The sequence below is a fragment of the Gouania willdenowi genome, chromosome 21, assembly GCF_900634775.1.
Source record: "Gouania willdenowi chromosome 21, fGouWil2.1, whole genome shotgun sequence".
NCBI classification, from domain to species: Eukaryota; Metazoa; Chordata; class Actinopteri; order Blenniiformes; family Gobiesocidae; genus Gouania; species Gouania willdenowi.
Window position 1 is genome coordinate 28,506,932 of NC_041064.1, and position 12,948 is coordinate 28,519,879.

A 12,948-nucleotide genomic window follows, 5' to 3' on the forward strand; every position below is an offset into this window, starting at 1 on the left:
ACACATGTGACATGGTGACATTGAGATCTCAATGTCACCATCAGTGAACTTTTTTTAAATTTGTAAATTATTCACTGGAAGTGTAGATATTGTGTGACAAAGATAGCAAAAGTTATTTTAAGAAGAGTCATATTTATGATTAAAAGTTATGATTGTATTATATTCTAAAGTTTAGAATTATCTGGCTCGTCTTCCTTTCTTTCTGTTCACAGCATAACCTTATATTTAAAATGTGTTTACAGCTAATTTTACTGATTATTGTTACATCATCCTGCATGTGCATTATATACAGTATAAATGTGTAGATTTAACCAATTGTTAGAGAAACAATTTTATTAAATACAAAGCAAACAACATGCAAACAGAAAAACAAAGGTAGAAATAGTGTATTGTGAATAATTTGTGAAATTGGTGAGTTGTTGAAAAGTGCTGAGGTGTAGTGGAGGGTCTTCTTCTGCAGAGACGTGATGATGAGGGGTTCGAGTAAAACCCGGAATTCCAAGGTACTTCCGAGGGTACAAATATGCATATAAATGCATATTACTGGTATATTAACCCATACATATCATCGACCAACGAGCGCTTCTGACACCGCTATCATTACGGAATGTGGATGTTTATGTGCCGTAAAGCGTCGCGCAATACCAACGTCATCACATTTTGCGTCCGGGTCGAGTCAAGTTGTGTGTGCGCATGCGCGGCCCACTGTGCCAGTCCGGCATGCTGTTTGGACCACCTCTACCAGCAGCATCATCGTGCCGTTGCCCCTCCTGCAGAGCAGTTCACACCTACGCAGGCCAGAAAATGGTCCCCCATGATTTCACACATGCACAGAGCTGGTTAGGAATGGCCCTGGTTGCCAGTGTGAGTACCACCTAACTGTCATATAGTTATTTATTTATTCACTGTTCATGTGACTGTTTACTGCAAGACTTGCACATGCCTCTGCATGCATCTGTGGAACCAAACAGTTGTTTAGTCCATTGTGACTGTCTTATTTCAGTCTCCAAGCCATCTTCTTCTCATGCTTTTTTATTTCCGGGTTATTGGGACACCTCTCCAAGCCATCGAGAACGCACACCAGCACCATTTGACTTCACCACCAGCGTCATTTGACGTCATCAGCGGAACTGTACTGCTGTTTGTACCTGTAACAGCCATACAAAATGTATCACACAATCTTTTCAAGGCAAGAAGGTAGAAATATGTGGACTCATTCTCTTTGGTTTAGAGCACTTCATCACCCATTAGCATTAAAAAAAACTTAAAATTGACATGAAAAATAAAAAGATAAGTACTATAGCACAGGCTACTGCCGAAATTTTACAGTTTACTAATTTACCATGTGCAGTTAATAGCTTTGTTTTTGTATGTGTACTATCACTCTACCTCTGCAGGAGCTGTTGACTGTGCTAAAAAAAAACCAACTTAAAATTAATGTTTATTTTTTCTCGAATCCTACCCTATGCTCCTTTAACAGTCTAAATACAAGCATGCATGGTTTACATTTAACTCAGTCATTTGCTTCTGAAAGACATATCTTGTCATAGTTGGTCTCTTACACTCACTTAAATTAGAAGTGCTAGATGATAAATTATTCAAACGCTTGCATGCTAGCATTAATGTGTTCGTAGACCAAGAGGCAATTATGTTGTTTTTTTTTAGCCTCATTGCATGCAGTCAAATGAATAAATATTGCATGGTCATATCTCCCCTCCCACCATCTATGAATTTATCTTTATAGAATAAATTGTAGGAGAAAAAAAATGCAGGATCTAAGGAATTTGATATGCCAGCATTAAACAACAAATGTGTTTGAACATCGTGCTGATGTTATTTCTCTACCTTCCAGGAAAGAATATGTGATTGATTATTTCCTTCTAAAATGTTAGTAGAATAATGTAACACAACAATAGTAATCATGAAACTGCTCACAGAGTTGCTGCGCAACTGGCTGGCGTGTTTACGGTCATTTTTAACCTCTCTCTCACCATGTGCGTGGTCCCTTCCTGCATTATTCCATCCATCGTCGTACCAGTGCAAATGAAAAGCAAGGCAACATGTTTAAATGGCTGGTGTCCTGTTGCCCTCACTCCTATAGTGAGCAAATGCTTTGAGAAAGATGTCATAGGTCTGATCTTCAGTTTGTTACCGCCCACTCTGGACCCCCACCAATTTTCCTACAGGCAAAACAGATCAATAAATGATGCCATAGCCACAATGCTCCACACTTCCCTCACACACTTGGAGAAAAGTAACACCTATGTGAGAATTCTTTTTGTGGACTACAGCTCGACATTCAATACCATAGTTCCCTGCAGACTGGACACAAAGCTCAGGGATCTGGGAATAAACCTCAGCCTGTGCTGCTGGATCCAGAACTTTCTGACAGGTCGATGCCAGGTTGTACGGATGGTCTCCATAACGTCTGCCCCTCTCACTCTTAGCACAGGAGCCCCCTAATCCTAAACCTATATCTCTATTCTGTGTACACCCACGACTGCACCACCACACACAGCTCTAACCTGCTGGTTAAGTCTGTTGACGACACAACAGTAATTGGCCTGATTACTTTTTTTTTTTTTTTTTTTTTTTTTTTTTTTTTTTTTTCTTTTTTTTTTTTTTTTTTTTTTTTCTACCTTGTCTGCACATGCTTTCGAAGGTTAACACTACAAGAAGTGCAATCTTTTGACAGCAATGCATATTTTATTATTGCAATTAAATAAATTTATTTATTTCATTGCATAATTGTGACCGTCACCAGCCCTCCCTAGGGAAGGGTAAGAAATACTTTATTAAAGGGAGGATGTAAAAAAGAGAGGGCAGTGTTACACCAAGGTGAGGGGTTGGAGGGGGGTGGGGAAGTTAGCAGGGAAGAGGGATACAAGATAGGATATGGAATGGGTGAGGAATAGTTTTAAGTGATGCGATGTGAAATTGTGGTTGTGTATATTGTGTTTATTGTTGTGTTGTCAAGCCAGTTTGGTGACAAGTGTGTGGTTTAGGAATAATGGTGGTGGCTGTGAACAGAGGAAGAGGTGAGTGGAAATTCCATAAAACAGGTATTTGGGAACAACGTGTCTAAGGTTGAGCCCAGTATGAGTGTTATCCCACAGCCCAAGGCCAGTGCATCCATGACAAATGTATTTCCAAGTACCGCCACTGCAAAACCCAAGAGCCGCCCCCGGGCCCGAAGAAGCAGTCAGGCCAGCAGCAAGAGCAGGCAGCCTAAGGGCCCCCGGCGACCACCCCACGGCCAAGCAGTCCCCCGAACGCCCCCAAGATCCCAAGCCGAGAGGCAGCCATCGCCCCCCCATACACACCCGAGAAAGCCCCAAGGAGCCAAGGACCCAGCGCACCACGCCACCGATCCCACCCCCAACCCCCAGACCCCCCACCCCATCGACCCCCCCACCCCCCCACCCCACCCCCGCGCCTAACCCCCCGAGGGGAGGGCCCAGAGAACTCCCTGCCCGAGGCCCCAGCGGAGGAGCCGAAGCCCACACCCAGCAGACGACCAGAACCGCGCCGAACAGGCAGCCAGTGGGCACCCGCCGGCGAGCCCAGAGCCAGCAGGGGCCCGACCCCAGGCCAGATTAGATTGGCCTGATTACTGACGCAGTCGAGGAAGCCTCCAGACAAGATGTCCACAACCTGACACAGTGGTGTCAGGAGAACAACTTGACTCTCAATGTAGACAAGACCAAGAGGGTCAGAGGGTGATGAAGGACTCGAGAATGTGGCCATTGGTGAAACCATGTTCAGCTTAAGAGGGACAGGAAGAGGAATCTTAATTGCAGGAAACTGAAGAAGACTTGCAGGTATTTACACGTGCTCCTGAATTCTAATTGAAGTATTTTTTTTTATTATTTTTTTTATTAAGTTTTGTTGTATGAAATTGATAGAACCTGTATGGAACTGACTGGGATACATTTGATGGTGTCAATGAAGAATTCTCTGGAATTCAAATTCTAGATTATGGCCCCATCCCAATACTCGCACTTGCACCCTCATTTGCGCATTTTTCTGATATGGTGCGAGGGCGTAGGGTGTCCTAATTCTCCAGAGTGGTCTTTCGCCCCACCCCCTATGCAACCCTGATCCACATTTCGCCGAAGCCTGTATCCAAGCGGACTTCGGCAAAGCATATTACCCATAATTCTTTGCGGTATAGAAATTTTGCACCGAGGTCACTGATATCATGTGGGTTTTGTTTATCCATCTGCGGGTCCTGTACCAGAAAAATTTGCTCTTAAGTGTAATTATTGAAATATTTAAACTTTTCTTTTGCTGTATATGTGTAAATACAATCAAGGTTTGCTATGTGACTTGGAAAGAAGCATAAATATTTGATGAAGCATTACGGTGATTTATGCAAATTCTGCAAACAATTTCATAACTTTTTTGTGCAATCATTCATATAACATCCAATTTAAACTTTACACTTGTACAATAAACTTAGGTGGTATAAAAACTAAACTATAAAAACATAACTTATCAGATACCAGTAAGTTACCCACTCTACATTTAAAATTAAAATTATGTAGCTACCTCAAATAAATTTCTAATAACCAATATAAATTTCTTTTAACGTGTGTGGATCAACTAATTTTAATTACTTCTGTTTTGCTTCAATTTTATTTGGTGTACTTTTAAATATTTCTGACCTTATAATAAAGGCTTTTTCTATTTTTGCAAATGATGAGTGCCTGGATTGTATCTTTTTATGAAGTTTTAGCTGCTGTTTTTGGCTGGAATTTTTTTTTCGCTCCAAAGTTTCGTGTTGTGTACAATTTTCTTTTGAATGTTGAAATTTTGCTCATTCCTCTGCTTGATGGAATGTCTACAAATCTTAAATGAAATATGCAAATGTATCTTTATTTGTGGCATTAAAAATACACAATTGGGCATTAAAACCTTTAATCTGACTTACTGCTACCTGTAGAAACTATTATTCGTACAATGAGATAAACTGTGAACCACTTCTTTATCAATAATTGTTCAGTATGATCACCATTTAAACCAATAAAGAAACTGTACAGAATATGCATCCCTATTTAATCTATATTTTACTCTTGAAATTGATCTAAGAGTTGTCACAGTATTAAAATATCACACTCGAACTGCATGACAAATAAGTTCTAATCATAAAACTCAATGTAATCATGTTCAGAAAGATGTGCTTGTAAAGTAGTGGAGCAAAAACCTGGGCAGAATGTTGCAGATATGACGCAGCGGTGCAAGTCGATGACATAAACCGCCTTGTCCCAATTCTACAATTTTTCAGACTTGTGACCTGCGCACTCGAACCCTTCACGCACTTTGAGCAAGTACACACTTAGTCGAGGAGCGTATGGTGCTGTGTGAGTATTGGGACCGGGCCTAAGAGTGTCCTCTGTCTCCATCTGCTATGGAAGCAGTGAAGTCCCTGATCAATCCTCTGGCACCATCTGAATCATTTGGTAGAAAATGATATATATCAATGGTTCATTGCATTAACAAGCTGCGTAAGTTACAATAATTGTCATAAAAATGACAGACAACGTGCAAAATATGAATGTGTGATTTTAGTTTGTGACTGTGACTCATGTTGACACCCCGCAAAAACTTTTTTTTACAATTGTTAATAATTTACTGATTTAATAAATGCAAACCAATTGAAAGAAGTTCAAATAACTGTTAATAATTAGAAATAAATAAATAAATAAAAACATGAGATATTGGCATTATTGGCATAACGAGTTTGAGCATTTATGGTTAGTTGCTTAAAAAAGAAAGCCAAAAAAACAATCTCAGAAGAATGTGGCAAGTTTGAAAAAAGTCGTAGCAAAGTTCTTCCATCATGAGCAAATAGCTCACACTCTCTGAAACGACTGTCCATGGGTTATTATAGCAGTTTCCATGCTTTTGGTGGTCAAGTGAGCTACTGGTATTGTGCACATGCAACAGTAGGAAAACATATTGTGTGATTTTCCTCACAATCATGCTTGGATTTCACATATATGATGAAGTCTTCCTTCTCAGAACAGGCTAATGTGCTTGCACTGTTATCCACTAAATGATTTTTTCCAACAGTGAGGTGCTTTGGAACTGTTTTTCTCAATCTGGCCATTGCTGTCATTGTGTTGATCTTGTTCTTTAATAAAAGATCAACTGTTTGTAGGAATTTCACAAAACATCCTCAGCTTCTTGTAGGAAGTCCTGCAGGAAGTTCATAATCTTCATTTCTCAGTTGTATTTCAGAGAGCCCTTCTCACTTGTTTCTGGCTGGCAATTAACCATAGCTGTATCCACCTTAAAACAAAACAATAAAGTACAAAGTTGTGTTGGTGCAGAACACAAACGCAGAGACAGATAGAGGCAGCAGGCAGGGATAACGTTGATAATACAGTCCATTTTAAATCGAAAAAAGGCACAAGAGGCACAAAGAAACCAGAGAGCAGGAAGGGTCAGATTTTGACATTGCCAATGAACCAGCATTTGAGATCAATGTGTCTAAGATTAAGCTAGCAGCCATTCTGTGTCCGAGCAGTCAGCTAAATAGTGCAGTAGGCCTGATTGGGAACGGGCCACACCTGCGGGGGAATTTCATCAAACCCATCGTAACACTGTCCGTGGGTCAAACCTGCTTCCGACCAGGTATAAGCAGCAGGCTTGGCTTAAGCTGCAGACGCACTCTAATGAAACGTCATCATTTTGAAAGAAGTCATTTGGTGATGTTATAAAACACTTGATAATGATCTACAAAAGGAGAAAGTAGCTAAAAAAACTTCTGTCATACTTTTTCTTTTTTTAATTACTGCTTTAATACAGTATTTTAAAAGGAAATTATACAGACTATCATGGTAAATGTTAGAATTAGATTTTAAATCCATACAACTGACGATAGAATAATTGTTTTAATACATGTTTAATGTGTACCATATTTTTAATGATATACGACAGTCTCCATGTGTTTAAACCATCAGTAATAGTATATAAGAATACTCCGTTTTTACCGCACGGTATAAATGTGTCCTATCATTGAACAGAGATTAATAATGAGAAAGCTGTGGATATACAGAGAGGGAGGGACTGCAGGGACAGGAACATCGCTTTTTGGGATGTGCACACAGTGCATGCACCTCCCGTGCACAGCTCACCTGTATCTGCAGCGTCTGTGTTGGATGTGACATCCAACAGCACCGCTGCTGCTCCCGCTGTTCATTTAGTGCTGAATTCAACAAACTATTCATCAAAAACTCACAAATCTCATAAATTACACATTATTTAATTGTGAGTTACATCATCTCTTTTATTAAATGCTGACAGGTGTTAAAAAATGTATCAAATGCACACAATGCATTGTTTGCTATGACAAATTGACTAAATAACACCTTCTTTAAAACTTTACTACTTTTAAATGTTCAAACCACAGTCGTTCTTTCTTTTTTTTTTTTTTTTGTTAACATGTCCGTTATTTATTTTCACTGCTCAGTAACAGATGACATCACGCCATGTTAGTCTCAGCATTGGTTCCTATTGGCTTCTCATTCATCGTCAAAGCTGCAGCGCATGCGCCGCCACTCTCTAATCATTAAATCTGTGGTTGAGCTCGTGGGTCTTGTGAGGAAGTTCAGTTAAGCTAAACACTGTCAGCTGGCTCGGCTCAGTTGGAGAGCTTCAAGCTGAGAAGAGTTTGATGAAATGGTAAAAGCCAGCATGGTCACGGACGGCTTAGCTGAACCAGGTTTAAACCATTAGCCTGGCTCTACTGAGAACACTTTGATGAAATACCTCCCAGGAACACAAAGACAAGAGTTAACACAAGAGGCCAGACTCAAAAACACAATACACAAAGACTCTCAGAAAAAGAAAAAGAGGACCACAAGGGCTACACACAAACAAAACATAACAGATGCAGTACAGTTGAGTGCAGTACAAAATCCCTGAAACACATTTTCTGGAAGCCTTAGCTGAAGGACTACATATTTTTGTATAAATCTGGTATTGTTGCACTCAAAATTGAAATTTCCTTAGCCCTGACAATGTAGATAAAATGGAAAATACCTTATTATCTATTTTGTTTTTTAATCAACAGACACTTGTCCGGTGTATCCACAGCTTAAAACAACATCCATAAGATTACTTATATTGTCATCATGCTTTGTTTATCTGCAAGCATGAAGCTGAATTGGTACATTGTGTCAATATTAATAAAAATACATAACTCCTCTCTTCCAAATAACTTATTTATATATAGATTATCATTTAATTTTATCTTATCACTCGTAAATTTAAAGCACAAAAGTGGCTGAAAATAATAACAGCAACTGTGATCATCCCCAAAAATTTTAAATGAGTGCAAGTATGTTTCAGAGTAAAACAATACTCTCCAATAATACCTTCATTGTAAGCTCTGACAAAACAAAATCTGTGAAATCACAAGTCGACACCTGTATAGGGTCAGAGTTACCAGAGCAGAGGTATCTGCACCAGTCATGCAAAGAGTTGGGGAGAGGTCCACCTTGCGCAATGCCATAACTTCTCTTGCAGTCCTAAATATCAAGACAATAATTAAAAAAAAAACATTTCAAGCAAATAATACTCAATGAATGTTATATAATGCACGAGGATAAAAATATATACTTGAAGTAATTGTTGTCCAGGCTGTTGAGACAGAATGTGGGATTTTTTTCCCTTGTTGTCAGCTTCACCGGTGAAAAGTTTATTTTCAGTCCCAGCAACAATTTCTGAATACCAAAATACAGCAAATATGTCACTGCACACAAAACATCACACACAAAATTGCTGTGTATTGCAACTGTACCTGTCAGAAATTCTTTCCTGGGAGCATCTGTGGTGAGGCCATATTTTTTCAGTCTGTATTTCGGGGAGGATTTTTTTTTTTCTTTTTCTACTTTGTCTGCACATGCTGTCAAAGGTCAATATTACAAGAAGTGCAATTTGTAGATTTAGGTTTAACATTTAGATTTAGATTAAAAGTAACATTAAAACATTCATATACGTTTTTTAAACGTGGTTTGTTGCAAAATGTTGCAGAAAGTGGCTGTTTATTTTAGCATGCACATCTTTTACAAATGGTGCCGCTAAATGTTGCAAAATATTGCAGTTTTTTCAGAATGCAAAACTTTACAAACAGCGCCACATACCTACCAGCCTCAAGTTGAAGACAAAATCTAAACCAGCTTTAAGAAGTTATGAACTGTTCTAAAATGTTTATTGAATGATGCAGAGGTTTGGAGTAATTGCTAACATTTTTGTTTTCAAGTACTTTATAGCGGTATGATATTTTCTGCTAATACACTGAAAATAGTTTTGTATTTTTTAGCAGTTGTTCTGCAGTGTTAAAACATGTGGATAAAAGTTGAACTTCTATAGCCACACTTTCATTCATTCATTCATTCATTTTCAGACCCACTTATTCCTGTTCAGGGTCGCGGGGGTCTGCCGGTGCCAATCTCCGGCTCTCATTGGGCGCTGGGCTTGGGTACACCCTGGACAGGGGTAACAGTATTGAACATTGTATTTCACAGATAAATGTTGCCACAGCTGCATTAGGCATAGGAAGACATACACACACACACACACACACACACACACACACACACACACACACACACACACACACACGGTAAATTTTGGTTCAATATTGGCTATTGAAAAGTTGAGTCAATGCTTCTCTGACTTTGGTTGGCTGCATATCTGATGAGGCCCATCCTTCAGCCAGGGTTCTCGCCAGCTTCTGTTTAGCATAAGGACCCCCAACGTTGTAATTTTGCTCCCCTACGAAGCAATGGCCCCGATGCTGCCTGCCCTGTGTACTTCCTCCGCTTGCTAACTGTATTTACCGTCCAATATAAACAGTGTACTTCTTCTTTCTTTTTTTTTTAATTTATTAATTTTTTTATAAATAATAATAATAAATAAATAAATTTAAAAAAAAGAAAACAGTGTACTTCAACCAGACGTAGTGTGTATCGCTTGTCATGTTTCTAACTCACAATGGATCATATTATATGTGTGCGCACACACGTGAATACCATCTGATTGAAACGTGTTCGGGCTTAAAGAGACATCGTCTTCATTCTGGTCGGACAGGTTTGGGTTCTCTTGGCCCAGGTCTTCTTTTTTCAGGCCAATTAAATGTGTCTTGGAATCAGTCTTTTGAATAAAATATTATTTCTTATCTATACAGTGTGTGTGAGTATTCATTAGTGGAAGACCTATATCTATATATATACTGTATATACAGTATATATATATATATATATATATATATATATATATATATATATATATATATATATATATATATATATATACACCAAGCATGAGTAATTCATCATCACCTTCACGAATTCAACAAATAACTTTTAGCTTTAAAGTAAAGCTGAGACAAAGATTACAAAATACATAAATAAATAAATAAAAACAACTTTAACTTTACTTTACTAAATTTGGCCCTCAGAGAGTAATACATTTTAAAATTGTCCGCGCTTGCTCGCGCGCCACGTGATCCCCCTATGCTGTGACAATTCCTGCTTCAGCCCATCTCTCAATATGAGGAACTGCTCCACCAGATTCTTCATAGGCCTCGCTGTGCATTTCACACACGTTGTGGGGTGTGCAGCATATACTTATAATGGTGGGGAAGGTGGCGAATAGGGTTCAGTTACATTTTTCAGTTACAATTACATCTTCAATTATCCATGTTCAATTACAATTCAATTATGATTATGCTGACCAGCATTTGCTTAATTATAATTAAGTTACGATTATTTCTTTCCCCCTGAAAGTCAATAACAATTACACTCTAAATTACTAAATGTCTTAACCATGTCTTAAATCAGCTGTAAAATACACTGAAACAATTATCAGTCATCTAATTTGTTTCTCATGTCTTGGTTACCTTGTTAGGCTTCAATTAAGGCTATACCCCCTGATTTATTTTTTATTTTTTTAAACAAAAGATTATCTCCAACATAGCTCATAACATGATAAAAAAAAAAATCCTGTGCTTTACGAGGTACAGCAGACCATGATTCATGCTGAAGTACTCTAATACCAACTACCTGTATGGGTGTGAAGATTCACAAGGTATTATGCATCACGGCATCCGAGGACATAATAAATGTTAAATCTAAATCTAAATAATAAATCTAAATCTAAATGTTTAAGTCTAAATGTAAAAATTATATGTTAAATGTTTAAATTTATATCTAAATGTTATATATCATATCTAAATGCTTACTCTTATATTTAAATGTTAAATGTTAAATCTAAATCTAAATGTTTAAATCTAAATCTAAATCAAAATATTAAATCTAAATCTAAATGTTAAATCTAAATCTAAATGTTAAATCTAAATCTAAATGTTGAACTTAAATGTTTCGCACATATGCTAATTGACCCCGCCCCTTGTAACCTCAACCAATACACAAGCAGAGACACACACAGCCGCTCCCACCCACCTCTTCACCAATGCTTGCCTGGGTGATATGTATGGCTGGTTCTCTCCTGGCAGCGGAGATCGAGTGTGCAGTCATGGCAGGTGTAAGAGCTGCACTTCACAGTACACTCCCAACACAACAGTGCAACACTATCTTTATCTTTGTTACATTTATTTGGATTTACTGTTAGACTATGTTTTATTACAAGACAAAGGTATGAACAGAATGAACAAAATACATAATTTGTGTTTAAATTGAATATATATATAGCAAACTCCCAGCTGGTCTGGCTCACTCACTTGGTGCACCACACACCTATACCCAACCCTTTGGGGGCTGGGGCTTGGGGTGGAGGGGGCCACCGTCTGTGCTACTAAGTAGTGGCGCCTCGTGGCTGCACGCGCCGCATGCCGGGGTGATGATCTGACTGTGCCCTTGGGGGGAGGGGGCTGACTTTAGCAATAACTTATAAGGCATCAATAAAAGGTGATCAGGGGTGCTCTGGGGGGCTCAGTCGGTGCACCTGGGGGCCGGCGAGGCAACTTGCAGTGTCACGTTGGTGCCCTAGGCGGCTGGGGATGTGGTCGTCATCCCTGGTTGGGCTGCTCCCAGTGCTGCTTCTATTCTGGGTCCTTCTGGCCTGGGGTCCAGTCCCTGCTGGCTCTGGCGCCCGCCGGCTGCCTGGCTGTCTGCTGGGCGTGGGCCATGGCTCCTTTGCTAGGGTCTCGGGGGCTCTCTGGGCCCTCCCCTCGCGGGGGGGGGGGGGGGGGGGGATGTTAGCGGTGGGCCTTGGGGTTGGGGGTTGGGGTCGGTGGTAGGGTGCACTGGGTCCTCGGCTCCTTGGGGCTTTCTCGGGTGTGTGTGTGGGGAGGGGGCAGTCCTTGGGTTTGCAGTAGCGTGTCCACAGCCACCACCATTATACCTAAGTTTCACACTTGTCACCGGACTGGCTTGATTACACAACACAATAAGCACAATATACACAACTACAACTTCACATCTCACTTTCACTTTCTCCTGTTTCTCCCTGGATTTCAAACATGTTTGATTTCCTTACGACTATACTTTTACCGATCTGGAGCTGGTCGTGAGGTGTTAATCTCTTCTCGTGACCCGATGTTTACTACACGATGCGCGACACATGATCTAGCAGAGACTCGCACGATCCCAAAAATAGACGCACAAGTCGAAAATAGGCTCAAAATGGGCCAAAAATCCCACAGTGTATGCCTGCCGTTAGGGAGGGCTGGTGATGGTCACAATTATGCAATAAAATAAATTAAATTATTTAATTGCAATAACAAAACGTGCATTGCTGTCTTAAATAGATTGCACTACTTGTAGTGTTGACCTTTGACAGGGGGGACAGGCAACCCGGCATGCGTGGGTGGGTGTTCAGCGTCGGGTGGAAGGCGGGTCGGCGGAGGGGGCCGGGTCTGGGCAGCGTCTTTTTAGCCTCCTCAGATGCAGGTTTAAACTTGTTGCTTGCCTCGGC